General features: G+C 36.0%; 1 protein-coding gene across 1 annotated transcript in view; it reads right to left on the bottom strand.

The window, feature by feature from the left end:
* GPC5 (glypican 5) overlaps nucleotides 1-17,005 on the bottom strand; it is a 1,441,555-nt gene that overhangs the window by 424,691 nt on the left and 999,859 nt on the right. The gene's annotated exons all lie outside the window — the stretch shown is intronic.

The raw sequence follows: 17,005 nt of genomic DNA on the forward strand, positions 1-17,005 counted from the left end.
TTGGTATATCAAAGTAAAACATTTCTAAATCTGGACTCTCAGAGGCCTTCAGTGTTCAGTGGTGTATTGTTTGTAACAGAAAAGTAGAACAAGCCTAAATATCCATCAACAGGGGAATGATTAAATGTATGTTGATCTAATTTTAGAGAGCTATTAACAATACTAACACAATGATAAATGTGTAAATATGATATTAGAAGTATTTTTAGATGAATAAGCAAAGCATAGAATAGTTTGGCTAACATGCTATGTTTGAGTAAAACAACTTAAAATGAAGATATATATATATATATATATGTATGTATTTTGAAGGGAGAAGCAGTGAACGTGGGTGTCAGGGAAATGAAATGAACAATTATCTTTCCTAGTGAGGAGCCAAGAGGCATTGTCTAAAGTTGATTAAACAATAATAAAGGCATATTGCTTAGGATTATGGGTAAGACCAAAAGAAGGAAGCCCAAAGATAATTTACTTTTACAAAGGTTGAACAGGAGAAGAGTGAAGGAAGGACATAGGCTCTGGAATCTGACTCTGCATTTAAGAATGGACAGCCACTCCTTAGTTGTTTGAATTTATCAAGTCACTTGTTTCCTTAGTTCTAAAGGGATGATAAAAATAGGCGTTCATACAGCCAACAGACACATGAAAAATTGCTCATCATCACTCACCATCAGAGAAATGCATATCAAAACCACAAAGAGATACCATCTTACACCAGTTAGAATGGCAATCATTAAAAAAATCAGGAAACAACAGGTGCTGGAGAGGATGTGGAGAAATGGGAACAGTTTTACACTGTTGGTGGGACTGTAAACTAGTTCAACCATTGTGGAAAACAGTGTGGCAATTCCTCAAGGGTCTAGAACTAGAAATACCATTTGACCCAGCCATCCCATTACTGGGGATATACCCAAAGGATTATAAGTCATGCTGCTATAAAGACACATGCACACATATGTTTACTGCGGCACTATTCACAATAGCAAAGACTTGGAATCAACCCAAATGTCCATCAGTGACAGACTGGATTAAGAAAATGTGGCACATTTATACCATGGAATACCATGCAGCCATAAAAAAGGATGAGTTCGTGTCCTTTGTGGGGACATGGATGCAGCTGGAAACCATCTTTCTCAGCAAACTATCGAAAGAACAGAAAACGGAATACCGCATGTTCTCACTCATAGGTGGGAAATGAACAATGAGATCACTTGGACACAGGAAGGGGAACATCACACACTGGGTCCTATTGTGGGGAAAGGGGAGAGGGGAGGGGGGAGGGATAGCATTAGGAGATATACCTAATGTAAATGATGAGTTAATGGGTGCAGCACAACAACATGGCACATATATACATATGTAACAAACCTGCACGTTGTGTACATGTACCCTAGAACTTAAAGTATAATTAAAAAAAGAAAAAATAGAATTCTTGCCATAGGGTTGTTGTGGTAATTAATTTTTTTTTCAGATAAGGAATGAAACGTCTTTAGTATAGTACCTGGCATGTAGAAACCAATCAATAAATGTTAGAAACTTTAGCCATTATTTTTAGAGTGTAGAGGTGGGAGAGGGTAGAGGTGGGAGATGGTAAACTTTTACTATGTCTGGCAACTATTTATATTTAATTTACATATTTACATTTATATTTAACTTACACAGTTTTCCCATCATGATTTACCAAAATGTAAATTTTAAAACATGTCTTTTATAAATAAAGATATTTTACAGACTGAGTTGTCCTGATACAAAGGAAAAGTCAATTGAATAAAAAGGCATCAACGGAGATTGATTGATGGGCATCAATGGAGATTGATTTATGGGCATCATGGGAAGGGAGGAGTCAGTAAATTAAATGTGAGAAACCAGAAACATGAAATAACAACAAAAATAGAAAACGCTGGTTGGAGATGCACTTTGGTGTAACAAAAGCCTTCATTTGAGATGTGGTAAGCATGAGAAGATGTCAGCCTATCAAGATAGAAATACTCAACATCTACTTGCCCTTTCTTACTCATCTTTGAATCCCCACCACCTAGTTCACGTGTCTGGAACATAGTAGGACTCAGTACTTGATGAATGAATGAATGAATGAATGAATGAATGGAATGAATGGATGGATGAATAGATGAATATTGATTTGTGTCAACTATAGAAATGACAGTGAAGCCATCAGAGTATGTAAGCAAAGAAAGAGGAAGCAAGTCTTGAGGAATATCCATTTCTAAATAAAAGTAAAAAAAAAAACAAAAAAAAAAAAACGGTGAGACTAGTAGGAGACCCACGAATTAAAAAAAAATGCAGAGATCAAATCATAAAGCTATGGAAGAACAGATGTAACTTATTAATAATATTGAAGTGTATTTGTATGCTTTCTTAAGAATATGATGAACCTTGTCTTTGAAAAGACAAATTGAAAAAAAATGCCTGTGTAACCACAAAGATGAAGGCATTTTGCTTCTAGAATAAAGATGAGAATACTTAAAATTCTTTTTTAGTGATTTAAAAAATAAATATTGCCTGTCATATTGAATGCTTGTTTGTACATAGCTATTTAATAAATATTAATTGGATTAAATTAAATATCTTTGCTCAAAGGTAATAAAAACACTTATCTCTTAAAATACTACACATGTTAATTAAAACCATTTTAAAAATACAGAAAATTGGAAAGAAGAATAAATAATTGGTTTTGTTGTAATGTTTTGATTACTTTTGAGTTTCTATAGTTGTTATATTACATTCATTTCTGGAGAAGCAATAACCCTAGAGGAATTTTCATATCATGGAAGAAATTTTAATTTGTTAAAGGCATGATCATTTCTAGGTTATATTAGGAAACATTCATACATTTCTCAAGGGGAAAGGGCATTTGGTACATTTTAGTTTTTCATGTTTCAAATCCTCTTCATCTTAGACAAAACTTTATTTTTACTCATTACACAATAATGCAGAGATATTAATTTGATATTTTACAGCATACTACACATGGAAGTGCTCCCTTTAATATTCTGAATTAATGGTGGATAAATGTTTATCTGTTTAATGCTGTTCTGATACTGAGCCTGGGTAGTATGCATTAAAAGCATACTGTCTGAGCAATCTTCTAGCAGCCAGTGACAGGTCCTCAGGACATAACCTTAACTTCTCTGGCTATGCAATCTAACATGTAATTTCACTACTAATGATGCTCCTTAGGCTACAGGGATGTGAAATGGGTATTTTCAAAGTGAAGTTGCTAAGTAACATTAAGAAAATTGCTATGAAAGCAAAGTTAATGATCTCAGCTGGTACCATTTAGCTAAGGCATTTACACTAATAGCAGCGTCAGGTTGAATTTACTGTACATCTACAGCTCCTTTTCTCTGCTTTGCTGTAGACATCTCATTCTCCAAGCAACAATAACAGTTAGTGATTTCATTCTTCCAATTGCTTAATGAAATTAACAAATTAATACACCATGCAGTTGTGGAATGGTTATTTTTCCCATTTCACTATTAGCAAAATAAGCAAATAACATTATCTGATGGAAAAATAAGAAATTAATCAGGAGAAATAGTCAAAACACTGCAATTTATTGCTATCAGCAAGACAATATCCCTAGTTCTGCTTCAAAAATTGTTTGCTATGCCTACCTAATACTCAAGAAAATTTTAAAATATTTTCTTATTCTGAATTATATGTTTCCATCAGTGTTGCAATGGACTGAACGCTTATATCCCCAACAAATTCATGTGTTGAAACCTAACCTTCAGTGTGATGGCATTTGGAGGTAGGGCTTTTGGGAGATGATTAGATCATGAAGCACACCCCTCATGAATAGATTAGTGCACTTATAGAGGAAACCTTAGAGAGCCCTTAGACCTCTTTATACTACACAGAAAATAGTCCTCTACGAACCAGGAAGTGGGACGTCACTCTACAGTCAATGTACTGGCACCTTGATCTTGGGCTTCTCCACCTTCAGAACTGCGAGAAATAAATTGCTGTTGTTTATAAGCTGTCTAGTCTATAACATTTTGTTGTAACAGCCTGAAGGCACTGTGATAAGGATAATTAATACAAAATACAGAATTCTCAAAACAGAAGTAGGTGACCCAGCCCAGCTAACTAGCTTTGATGATATGACTCATATTGTTGTCATGTGGCAATTTTTTAAAAGTAATCAAATAGCTTGAATAAAATATCATTTGGTCTCAGAAATTATAAAAAAAAAAGGCAACTATTTTTTTCCTCTAGAATAAAGGAAAAAATAGCCACTGGGGTTGTCACTTTTCTGGAGGATTCACTTAAAGACTAGTGAGAACCAGCCTTGTGTAGAATCCACCATTGCCTAATATGGGAAGAAGACAGTTGGATAGTGGGGAGAACAAAGACAGCATGACAGGCTAACCTCACCTCAAGTCATGACTATCATGGGGAAATACTTTTCCTTCCAAGAAGTTAAGTGTGTATCTGTGTGTGTGACGGTGATGGGTGGTGCTTACAGAAAGATCTCCTAAAATTTGAGGGTGCAGATCACTGCAGGAAATTGACCTCTTGTTTTGGGCTGGAAGCTTGCTGAGCCATAGAACCCACAGGTTCACCCTGGTGCAGAAAGACCTTGGAAGATTATTCTGAAAACATCTGCCTCAAGTGTATTGTACTTATTAGAGTACATCTGCCATTAAGGAAGAAAGAGGGAGACATTTTACATGCATCTCCTGAGGTTTACAGGGGTCTTTTAAATAAACTAAAGTTCTCTTCAGTTTTAGAGACTTTTGAAGGCAGGAATATTTGGAATGGTGTATTTGGAATGGAAGCAGGGCTCGAAAAAATGATGGCAAGATTTGTTTGGGAAGAATATCAAGCCATCTCTAGTCTGTGCCCCATATTCTCCACAGCCTTGGAGAGCCAAATAAAAGCATCTCTTCACTTACTTTTATAATTCCAGTGATGATGCCAGGAGTACCAGGCTACTAGACTGGCCAGAAGTGTATGACCTCCAGGAAGTCAAATACTGAGAAAGGGCTGAGTTATGTATTCCAAGCTGGACCAAAGAAAGACAGTGCTGTTCGCGTGATAGAGTTCTTGCTAGATCTGGTTGTTTAAAAGTGTGTAGCACCTGTCCTGCTCACCCTTCCTCCTGCTCTGGCCATATGAAGATGCCAGCTCTGGCTTTGCCTTCTGCTATAAGTAAAAGCTCCCTGAGGCCTCCCCAACCGTGCTTCCTGCAGAACCATGAGCCAATTAAGCCTCTTTTACTTTATGAATTACCCAGTCTCAGTCATTTCTTTATAGCAATGTGAAAATGGAGTAATACAGTGTCTCTCTTTCTCCTGACACAGAGTCACAGTTCATGTTCCCTTTTCTCCACTCCAAGCAGTCAGCACCACAGCTTGGGAGGAGCAAGAGGTACGTTTTGAATTGTTTGTTGTGACATCTTTAATAGCAACAATACTGTCTCTTACATTTAGAATAGGGATTGTGCTCTAAACTAGAAGAAGCAAGTTATGGAACTTGGCAAAGATGTCATTAAAGCATGTACTTCACAGGGTAAAAAAGAAATTTGATTGTACAGATGAAAGGAATGATTGAGGAAAACTATCAAGCCATGTCTTGTTTATACCTTAGTGGTTTGGGACTTTTCACTGAACTGGTATCATTCCACTTGTGGCTAGTTAGCATCCTTTAGCAACGAGGAAATAAAAAACTAGTGTTGCAGTACTATCCACAATAGCCAAAATTTGGAAACAACTTAAGTGTCCATCAACAGATGAATGGATCAAGGAAATGTGGTACATATGTACAATGGAGTATCATTTAGCCATAAAAAAGGATGAAATCCTGTCATTTCCAACAACATGGATAGGCCTGGAGGTCATTATCTTAAGTGAAATAAACCAGGCACAGAAAAACAAACATTTGATGTTCTCACTGATTTGTGGGATCTAAAAATCAAAATAATTGAATTTATGAAGATAGAAAATAGAAGGATGGTTACCAGAGGCTGGGAAGGGTAGTAAGCGGGTGAGAGGGAGGGAAGAATGGTTAATGGATATAAAAAATACAGTTTGAAAGAGTAAGATCTAGTATTTGATAGCACAACAGGGTGAGTATAGTCAATAATTTAATTGTATATTCTGAAATAGCTAAAATAATATAATTGGATTGTTTCTAACACAAAGGATAAATGCTTGAGGAGATGGATACCTCATTTTGCAAGATGTGATTATTATGCATTGAATGCCTGTAACAAAACATGGTACAAAACATGTACCATGTAAATATATACACCTACTATGTATCCACAAAAACCAAAAATTAAAAAAAGTAAATTTCCAAAATAATATTCTGTAAGAAATTCTCTTAGAATACTACTTAAAATAATCTTACCTATGTATATTTAGGTTGGATACTGAGTATATTTTGACTTGAAATGGGTGAATCAAAATAATTTTGTGCTAAACAATGAAATTTTCAGCACAATACATTGATTTATAAAGTGTTATTTATAGGGTATATATCTAGAAAAAGTTAAAATGGTTTAGCCAATAGACATTTGACCCCTAAGCCTCTGACTGGATTGGAGGAAATATGTCAATAAAGGATGTACATTTGAGGCTTGGAAACAAATTGAAGAAAGATCATGCCCTGATTGAAAAGCACTAGGTGGAGAGGTCAAAAAGAATAACTACACAGAGGCTGGAGTTTTGACAGTAGGTCAAAGGTAGGGCTTCAGGCTATTCATCCTTCCCATTCAGACAATGACCTCGGGTGCAAAATGCTTTTAAAGGAGCCATAACTTTCCTGAAGGAAATAATGTTCTGACCACCCAAAAATAGAAGAATGGGAGATGGAGAAGAAAGAAAATGAGTGGCATCCCTTAGTTTTTCTTAAATAAACTAAATACATTAATCTTTCCCTTTGAGTTATTGGTGTAAAGAAGGGTTTATAAATGTTAAACCAGGCTGGTGGGCTAGGGAGAAGTTTCAGTATGCTAGCCTAGAAACCATTTTCAATAAATGTCAAATATTGTAAGAATCAAATGACTATTTTTTTGAGTTCTGGCCAGAGTTTATGTACATAATATGAAATTTCAAAACAAACATGTGAGTTTGACAGTATTCAGTTCACTCTTCTTTGAGGAAACTGTAGCTCAGAAATGACATTTAATAATATCTAACGTTGGTAATTTCACCTATAGTGTGATCACAGGATCACGATTAATCTGAAATTCTTATTCTGGTGATTTACCTTTCTCTACTCTACAAAGTATTCCAGCAAGCAAGCACCATTTAAGAGAGAGTGACGTGCTATGAAAGGAAGAAAAAAATCACTTGCTATGGCCAGAATGAGCAATCCTGAGAAGTTTGTCAGTAGAAAAAATATATATATATACCACTGGGCTGTAGCTGTGGTCTAATGAAGAACGCAGTTTCTGTCTCATTGTCATGAAAGCTACAATTTCTCTTCCCACGGGGGTGATGGTCCCTTTGATGATCCAGGTGGCAGTCTTATTGATTTTCATGAGTAAATGAGTTGCTGCAGCTTATACGCATAACTAGTCTTAAATGCTTCCCTGAGTGAAATTGACAGTTCATTTTATTTGGTTTGCACAGTCTTCTTGTCCCTTGCACATCTTATAAGCAACGTGAGAAGAAGTTGATTACCTCCTATTTACATTAGACAGGCAGTGTTTACTCTCCAGGGCTGCAGATGGTGAAGAGGTGGTAAGGTGGGTTGATATTCTCCTAGCAATCATCTTATACTTTCTTTGGGCAAAAGTACTGTGGATAAAGTGCTTTCCCACACCTATTTTTCTACCTATTTCTCAAAATATTTCTGGTAACTCCCCTTTTTTCCCATTCATCCCACAAAAGCTGAACATGAAAGCAAAGTGATTAAAAGCTTAATTTTGACCTGCCTAATTTCCTTGCACACAAAACAATCACTGAGAGACTCAGACTAAATTCACTGGGTTAGTCTAACCTAAATTTTAACATTGTGCCATCAAGCTAAAGATAATATTTTAAGAGAAAAATTTATGAGTATATATTATAACCCTACATATATTTTAATTTTACCTAACAGTATTTTACACAATTAGTAATTTGATCAAGTTAATGACCTCAGGATCTCTAATCTTTGTCCTTTCACTATACTGCCTCTCCATTCCAAGCCCTCCCTTCCCCATGGAGATTCTTTAAAATCAACTCATTCTCCTTTTCCCTAAACTAACTTTTCCAAATCTTGTTAAACCTCAATAACGTCATCTCCCAACTCTGTGCTATCAGCAAATGATCTGCTCTCTTTTAAAAAAATATAAGAGCTTTGTTGAAATATTATTCATATACCATATAATTCACACAATTAAAGTATTCAGTGATTTCCAGTGGACTCACAAAGTTGTGCAAGCACCACCACCATCAATTTTAGCATATTTTTTCACCCCAAAAAGAAATCCCATGCCCATTAGCAGTCACTCATCATCTTTCCCACACCCCAAGCCATCCGTTCCTGGCTTGTGGAAAAGGTCAATCTATTTTCTTTCTCCATAAGTTCACCAATTCTAAAAATGTATGTAAATAGAATCATATATTTGACCTTTTCTGTCTTTTTAACTTAGCATAATGTTTTCAAGATCCATCCATATTTAGCATGTATCTGTACTTTACCTATTTTTGTGGTAGAATAATATTCCATTGTATGATATTACATTTTGTTTAGACATTCCTTGCCTGACAGACATTTGGATTTTTTCTTTTTCCGAGACAAGATCTCACTCTGTCGTCCAAAACTAGAGTGCAGTGGTGCAATTTCAGCTCACCGCACCCTCGACCTCTCAGGCTTATGCAGTCCTCCCACATCAGCCTCCCGAATAGCTGGGACTACAGGCACATGCACCACATCAGGCTAATTTTTGTATTTTTTGAGGGGCTTGGGGGCAGTTAGAGATGGGGTTTCTCCATGTTGTCCCGTCTGGCCTCAAAATCCTTGGCTCAAGAGATCCATCCGCCTCTGCCTCCCAAAGTGCTGGAACTACAGCCATGAGCCACCATGCCAGTCCTGGATTTTTTCTACCCGTTTAGCAATTACGAATAATGTTACTATGAACATTTGTGACAAGTTTTTGTAAGAACATATGCTTTAATTTTTGAGGCATATACACCTAGGAGTGGAATTGCTGGTGATATAACTTTGATGTTTTGCGGAACTACAGGACTGTTTTCCAGAAAAGCTACACCATTTTTATTTCCACCAGCAGTGTATGGAGGTTCTAATTTCCCTACATCCTCTCCCCCACACTTTATTATCTTTTTGAATGTAGCCACCTTAATCCATGTGAAGTGGCATCTCATCGGGATGTTCATTTGCATTTTACTGACAGCTACTGATGTTGAACATATTTCATGTGTTTATTGGTCATCTGAGTATCATTTTTTGGAAAAAATGTCTATTCAGATCTTTTGCCTAGGCATATGGTCCCCAACTTAATTATAGTTTGACTTACGATTGTTTTACTTTACTATGGTGCAAAAGTGATATGCATTCAGTGCACTCCTTGACTTAAAATGGTGTGACTTACATGAAGTGTACTCACTTAACAGGGTTAAATAAAGTTGAGTGTACTTACTTAAATGGGTTATGTCAAAATAAACCATCGTAAGTTGAAAATATAAGTTAAAGTGCCTTTTTTATTTATAGTAACCCAAGATAACATCTGTATTTACATCTGTATGTAAATACATCTGTATTTTAACTGGGTTATTTTCTATTATTGATTTGTATAATTTCTTTGTATGTCCTACATTTGAGTTTCTTATCAGATACAGGTTTTAGAAATATTTTCTCCCACATTGTGAGTTGTTTTTTCACTCTTGATGGTATACTTTGAAGCAGAAACTTTTGAATTTTAAGTGTAATTTATCTATTTTTCATTTTGGAACTTGTGCTTTGATGTCATATCTGGTAAGGCTATGCCTAATCCTAAAGTACAAAGACTTACTCCTACATTTTTTCTAAAAGTTTAATAGGTTTAGATACCACTTTATGTTTATGATACACTCTGGATTAACTTTTCGTATATAGTGTGATGTAGGGATTCAACTTAATCCTTTTTGTGTGGCTATTCATTTGTCCCAGCACCATTTGTTGAAAAGACTATTCTATCTGCATTGCTTTGTCTTAGCTGTTGTTGATCCTATTTCATACAGCAAATTGAAGCATCAATTCTCACTATCAAATCTGCACAAGCAGGTAGAGTTCTGACCTCACTCTAACATGCTAACATGCCTCTTCCAATCTATTTTCCAGATCCCTCCTTACACCTTAAACTATCCCTTCTTTCTTCAACAAAGTCGCGTGATCATATATCATCTAAATCCACACACTCTGTGATGAGAAAGAGTCATCATGTATAAGTTGGCAGTAAAAGCAGATGTCAATCTAAATTTTTGGAGAAAAATAGGATACAATGCCATTTTACTGAAGCTCCAAACACTTCTCGACTGAATGCCTCTTAGCAGTATTCAAATATACTTTTTCCAGTATCTTCCATCTTAAAATGTTCCAAAGCTAAAATTATCTCCTTCACTGTCACTCTTATCAAAACTCCTTTTCCTCACACAGCTACATTTCTTTAAAAAGCTGTCTATATTTGTTTTCTTCATGTCTTCATCTGTAATTTATGCTTAAATATGTCTTCAATCTGCATCCTTCCACAAAAATGTGTCTGGCAAATTCTCCAAAAACCTTCATGTCACTAAACCTAAGAGGCATTTTTTTCAGCGTTCATTTGCATGAACCCTCAGCAGCATTCAAAATTGGTTCATCTATCTTGATATGATCAAAGCCCCTCAGGGCATGCACCTAGATAGGTTCTCATCATCCAGTCTGTTCTGCATAGCTCACTACAATGGCTTATATTATCAGTCCTCTGCTATTACTTCTTACTTTTTACCTCCAGTTGGGACCTTCTTCTCAGCATCAGACTCATATCTAATTGAAGACTCACTCAACATCTTGGCCTAGATATCCTGCAGACACTTCAAGCTCACTATTTCACAATGCTACTCATAGTATTACCTGCAAAACCCTGGTCCTCAGCCAGTGTTGTTTCTCAGTCAAGAGCGAATTCTTGGATCCAGTCATAGAAGCTAGAATCATTCCTAAACTCCTTCACTTCTCATAACCAATTTTGGACTATATGCAAGCAATTTTATTTTCTAAACATATCTCACACCTATCTACTTTTTCCTGGCTTGACCACTGCTCCTTTATTTTAGCCTCCATTGGACCACATTAATTATTTTCTAACTGATCTTTCAGATGCATTCAGGGCTTCCTCCAATTCACTCCACTCTCTCGAGTGTTACACTAAAAATCCTTTAAGAATAATGCTTCTGTTTAAAATCAATTAATCAAAGTTGCCAGAAAGATGAAACATACTAAGTCATGAACATGTTGTCAAAGAGCATAGTCTCACTCCTGCCCAGCTCTCCAGCTTTCTGTTTCTCCCATCTCCCCCTTGCTCCACATTCCAGCTTCTCTTTCATTTCCTTCAGTTATTTGAACAGGTGTACTCTTCTCCTCCCAGCCTTAGGGCTTGTTTAAATATTTCTTTTTCTGATACATCCTAGCCCCGTTTAGAGAGAAACCTCTTGCCATGGTCCAAATGTCTATATCCCCGAAAATCTGTATGTTGAAACCTAAACCCCAATGTGACAAAGGTTAGGTGGGGCCTTGGGAGGTGCCAAGGTCAAAAGGGCAGAGCTTTTATGAATGGGATTAAGAGGTCCCACACCCATTCCACCAAGGCATCTATGAATCCACTAGAAGGCATCTATGAACCAGAAAGCGGGCCCTCACTAGGCAATCTACCACTGCCTTCATCTTGGACTTCCCAGCCTCCAGAATTGTAAGAAATAAATTTTTGTTGTTTATAAGTTGCTCAGTCTAAGGTAGCTTGTTATAACAACCCAAACTCAGATGCCCATACTCATCTTTGATTTATTAGCCTAAAACTTATACCCGCAAGCATCTGTCTCTGACTAGATCAATTCCCTGTTATATACTCTCAAAGTACTCTGTACTTCCCCTTCATAAAAGTTTGATTTTTTTTTTTTTTTGAGACAGAGTCTTGCTCTATCACCCAGGCTGGAGTGCAGTGGCACAATCTTGGCTCATTGCATCCTCCGCCTCTCGGGTTCAAGTGATACTCCTGTCTCAGCCTCCTGAGTAGCTGAGATTACAGGCAGGCACCACCACGTCCAGCTAATTTTTGTATTTTTAGTAGAGATGGGGTTTCACCATGTTGGCCAGGTTGGTCTTGAACTCCACCTTGGCCTCCCAATGTGCTGGGATTACAGGCATGAGCCCCTTTGCCCAGCCTGAAGAATTTAACTACATAATTATGAAATAAGGAGTTTACTATCTGTCTCTGCAATAAAATGTAAGCTTAATGAGGAAAGTGACCATGACAATCTATATTACTGCTTTCTCTGACTAGCAAAGCATCTGACCTAATAAAAAGCTGCTATAAAGACACATGCACACGTATGTTTATTGCAGCACTATTTACAATAGCAAAGACTTGGAATCAACCCAAATGTCCATCAATGACAGACTGGATTAAGAAAATGTGGCACATATACACCATGGAATACTATGCAGCCATAAAAAAAGATGAGTTCATGTCCTTTGCGGGCACACAGAAGCAGCTGGAAAGCATCATTCTCAGCAAACTATTGTAAGAACAGAAAACCAAACACCGCATGTTCTCACTCATAGGTGGGAATTGAACAACAAGAACACTTGGACACAGGAAGGGGAACATCACACACCGGGGCCTGTTGTGGGGTGGGGAGAGCGGGGAGGAATAGCATTAGGAGATATACCTAATGTAAATGACGAGTTAATGAGTGCAGCACACCAACATGGCACATGTATACATACATAACAAACCTGCATGTTGCGTACATGTACCCTAGAAGTTAAGGTATAATAAAAAATTTTTTTAAAAAAGCACTCAAGAAATATTTTTGATTTAATGAATGAGTAACCCTCCAATTCACTTCAATAATCATTTAACTTATAACTCCTAGTTGTAGAATAAAATAGAAAAAATTAGAGACAGAGTTAGAAAAATGGGACCATGAAAAATCAAAAACAGAAAATTTTGGTAGATGTCATTCTTAGAACACACATAATAACAAACATATTTAATGTTTCTTAAAAATGAGGAGCCTAAGTGCTCATCCTATTATTTAATCTCTCAAATAAGCCTCATCTCAGCTCCCTTTCTCACCCTGATTTTGCAAAGGTAAACCTTCATGGTCCTTCGTATGTGTACCTCATACCCTTTACCTCGACCCAGCCTTTTTATCTGAGTTCTTTATTTTTATCTGAGCTCACAGCTCACTTTTATCTGTGGTTATCAAAGCTGCAGTCCTTGACAAAATCAATTCTGTTTTCCCTATCCTTGATCCTCATTTTGGTTAAACTTACAAACTCTTATCTGTCCCACTATTCCTTCACCCATTCCACCAATTAATTCTAAAATATGATTTACAAAAATAGTAAATAACTGATATCCCTGAGTAAGTAAACATAAAATAGCTTAGATAGAGTTTGATTTTTATCAAGTGTACACATTGTTCTTACAATAAATGTAGTCTAAATCATTAAGTAGGGAACATGCCCATTTATAGTTCCCTACTTAATGCCTGGCCAATAAAATAATCTTGATTTATTTACTTCATTCTGGATTTAGATGGTATTTCACACTGTTTCAACCCAAATTGCTGATAACACTTAAATTTCATTGTTGCTTGATTGCTTAACAGTGTTAAGGAGCTGTAACGCCAACAACACTCAGCAAAATGCAAGGCTTAGAGTTAACTCTAGGGTAGAAGGAATAGCACTGTATTTAGAGATAAGAGACCGAAATTTAATCAAGGTTCAACCACCAGGTTTGCTCTGATCTTGGGCAAGTCACTCAAACTTCCTGCATGTTTGTCTATAAAATGGAAATAGAAAAACCTATTTCAGTGGGTTGCTTTGAGAACTTATTGTAGCCAAAGGATTTGGCACATAGGAATTCTATTATTGTTAGTTTAATGCAAATCATATTTTAAATTCTGCGTTTATCTGACAGTAATGTTTCTATTAATGAAGATACTTAGGAGATTTGACAGGCTATCTTTATATTTCTTACCAGCAACCACCCCAATGTTTAAATTTTAATTTGAAAAAGCTTTTAGCAAAATAATGTATTAATGAACTGAGATCTAAATATTAATGTATCTATCTGTATAAACATTTATTGATATTTCGGTAGAGAGGTAAAGTATTACTAAGTTATTTAACTCAGGGGTTGGCAAACTTGTTTTGTAAAGGGCTAGAGAGTAAATAATTTAGGCTTTATGGAACATATGGTCTGTCTCTGTCTCTGTCTCAACTACTCAACTCTTTTGTTGCAGTGCAAAATCAGTTATAAACAATGCTTAAACCAATGGTTATGACTATGTTTCAATGAAAATTTATGGAGACAGGAATTTTAATTTCATGTAATTATCACATGTCACACAATCTTGTGAAGTTTTCCAATGGTTTAAGAATGTTAGAAAAATAAATCTTAGCTCACATGCCATACAGACACCAGTGGCATGCTTGACTGGGTACATAGGTAATAGTTTCTTACTGAAACCATGATATCATTTACTGAATTGTTATGTTTATTTTTGTTGATCCTCCATACTTCCTAAAACATAAGATCCTTAGGCATAGGGTTGTCTGTTTTACTCACTGATACAATCTGAATTTCTTGAACAGTGACTAGTGTAAGGTGGACTAGCATCAGGTAGACAGTAAATATCTGTGAAAGAATGAGTGAATTCAATGTTCTTTTCCCCTGCAAACTTTTTAAAATAGGGATTTCTAGCACTACAAGCATTTTTAAATGTTTTTTTAACATAGTCTCACAGATACAGAGGATCAAATATGTCAAAAGGTAAATTTTGACTTAATGATTATTACTCCAAACTAGTGTGATAATTTAAATCATGGTAGAAAAAGAACCATATGCCAAAGGTTAATAATCTATTTATGTGTGGGGGTAGAGAGTGTGCAATTATGGATAGCTACATAGAGATAGATATTTAGGTTGGTGCAAAAGTAATTATGATCTTGCCATTACTTTTAATACTTTTAATGACTAAAACCGCAATTACTTTTGCACCAACCTAATACAACGATAACAGTAGATGGATATAAATGTGCATAACCATTTTATACACATATAAACTCTATTTTGATACCTACATTTGACACAGATAATTTATATATGGATTTATATACATCATTATGCACATATAAATCAGTTCTTTGAGTATGATGCTTGTTTAATTAGTGCAGCTAACTTGTAATGACACCAATTAATCATGAACTGAAAAAATATTAACCTTAGAAAAACTAACACTTTTAAAATTACTGAGATTAACTGGTTTTATTTTAAAACACACACTTTGCAACATGATTTTCTTAGGACAATGTCAAATGTCCTGTTGAATCTATGTTTGTCCTCAATAAACATAAGGTCCAAGTCATTTACCACAAACCAAAATTCCCATTGGTGGCAGAAAGGAAAAGACAAATGTTTCCTCACAATATTTACGTGGAATAATTCCCAGAAAAATATAATAAAGTACATTTGTGGAGTTAAACTTTAACAAGTAATATCATCTGCAAATGTTTTTGAATGGATGTTTTCTATTCTAGACCAATTGGTCATGTATAATGTCAGAGAAAATTTAGCATAATATACCTATCTCAAGTAATAATTCTTTTTTTTTTTTTTTCTTTTTGAGATGGAGTCTTACTATGTCACCCAGGCTGGAGTGCAGTGGAGTGATCTCGGCTCACCGCAACCTCCGCATCCCAGGCTCAAGTGGTTCTCTTGCCTCAGCCTCCCGAGTAGCCGGGGCTACAGGCAGACACCACACCACCATGCCCAGCAATGATCTGTTTGTTTCTTTGTTTGTTTTTTTGAGAGACAGGGTTTCACCGTATTGGCCACATTGGCCTCAAACTCCTGACTTCAAGTGATCCACCTGCCTCGGCCTCGCAAAGTGCTGAGATTACAGGCATAGGCCACTGCGCCTGGCCTCAAGTAATCTTTTGTTAAGAAAATATATAATACATTCTCCTGTCAGACTTGTAGCTTTTCTTTAATAAATTCAGTACTAGAAAAAATAAGTAGTTCTTAAAGTTATTACACAATGGAGTCACTACTGTGAGATTTATTTAAAGAATATTAGCAAAAATCATAATTTAAATGTTGCAAATCTACTGTTAGAGTTGCATGCTTGAGGAGAACAATTTAATCCACTTTTTAACTCAAGTTAATTAAAATGTGTTTTATATTATATGCAACAAAAGTCTTACGAACATTTTGGCACTCCTTTTGCATCACAACAGTTCTCAATCATCGTCTTTTTTGTGTTTCTGTTATCACAGCTAGAGAGCTTAGAAAATTCAGTACTCGTTTTTCCTTTGAACTGGAAAAAGGCATTAAGATGAATGGGTTAAATAAAGACAGTTCCATGCAATGCTTTGAACATATTTAAATGTAACATCTAGTTCCCTTTCTGGTAGTCATGTTCTCCTCAAATGAGTGAACAGGATAAAAATACCTGAGTCACGCCAGGCGTGCCTAGTAAATGGCGCCTGTAAGTTAGACAACAGATTGAAGTAATGCATGCAGATTAATTATTCCAAGGTTTACATTTTGAATCACAGAATCAAAGAGTATCAATTTTCATCTGTTCCCTTGGATACTGCATTCCCTTTCATGGAGCCACTGTTATTGTCCAGCCCGAAAATGAGTATGTCCAGGTCAACTATACAGTACAGAAACTCTCTACGTTGCTTCTCTGTACCTTTTAGTCACTGGTGCTTATTTTGGCCTGAGCATTATACTGCAACATTCTGTAAAAACATCAGTTACTAAAGAAAAAGTGTGTTC

Source organism: Piliocolobus tephrosceles, chromosome X (genome assembly GCF_002776525.5).
Source record: "Piliocolobus tephrosceles isolate RC106 chromosome X, ASM277652v3, whole genome shotgun sequence".
In the NCBI taxonomy this organism is placed as follows: Eukaryota; Metazoa; Chordata; class Mammalia; order Primates; family Cercopithecidae; genus Piliocolobus; species Piliocolobus tephrosceles.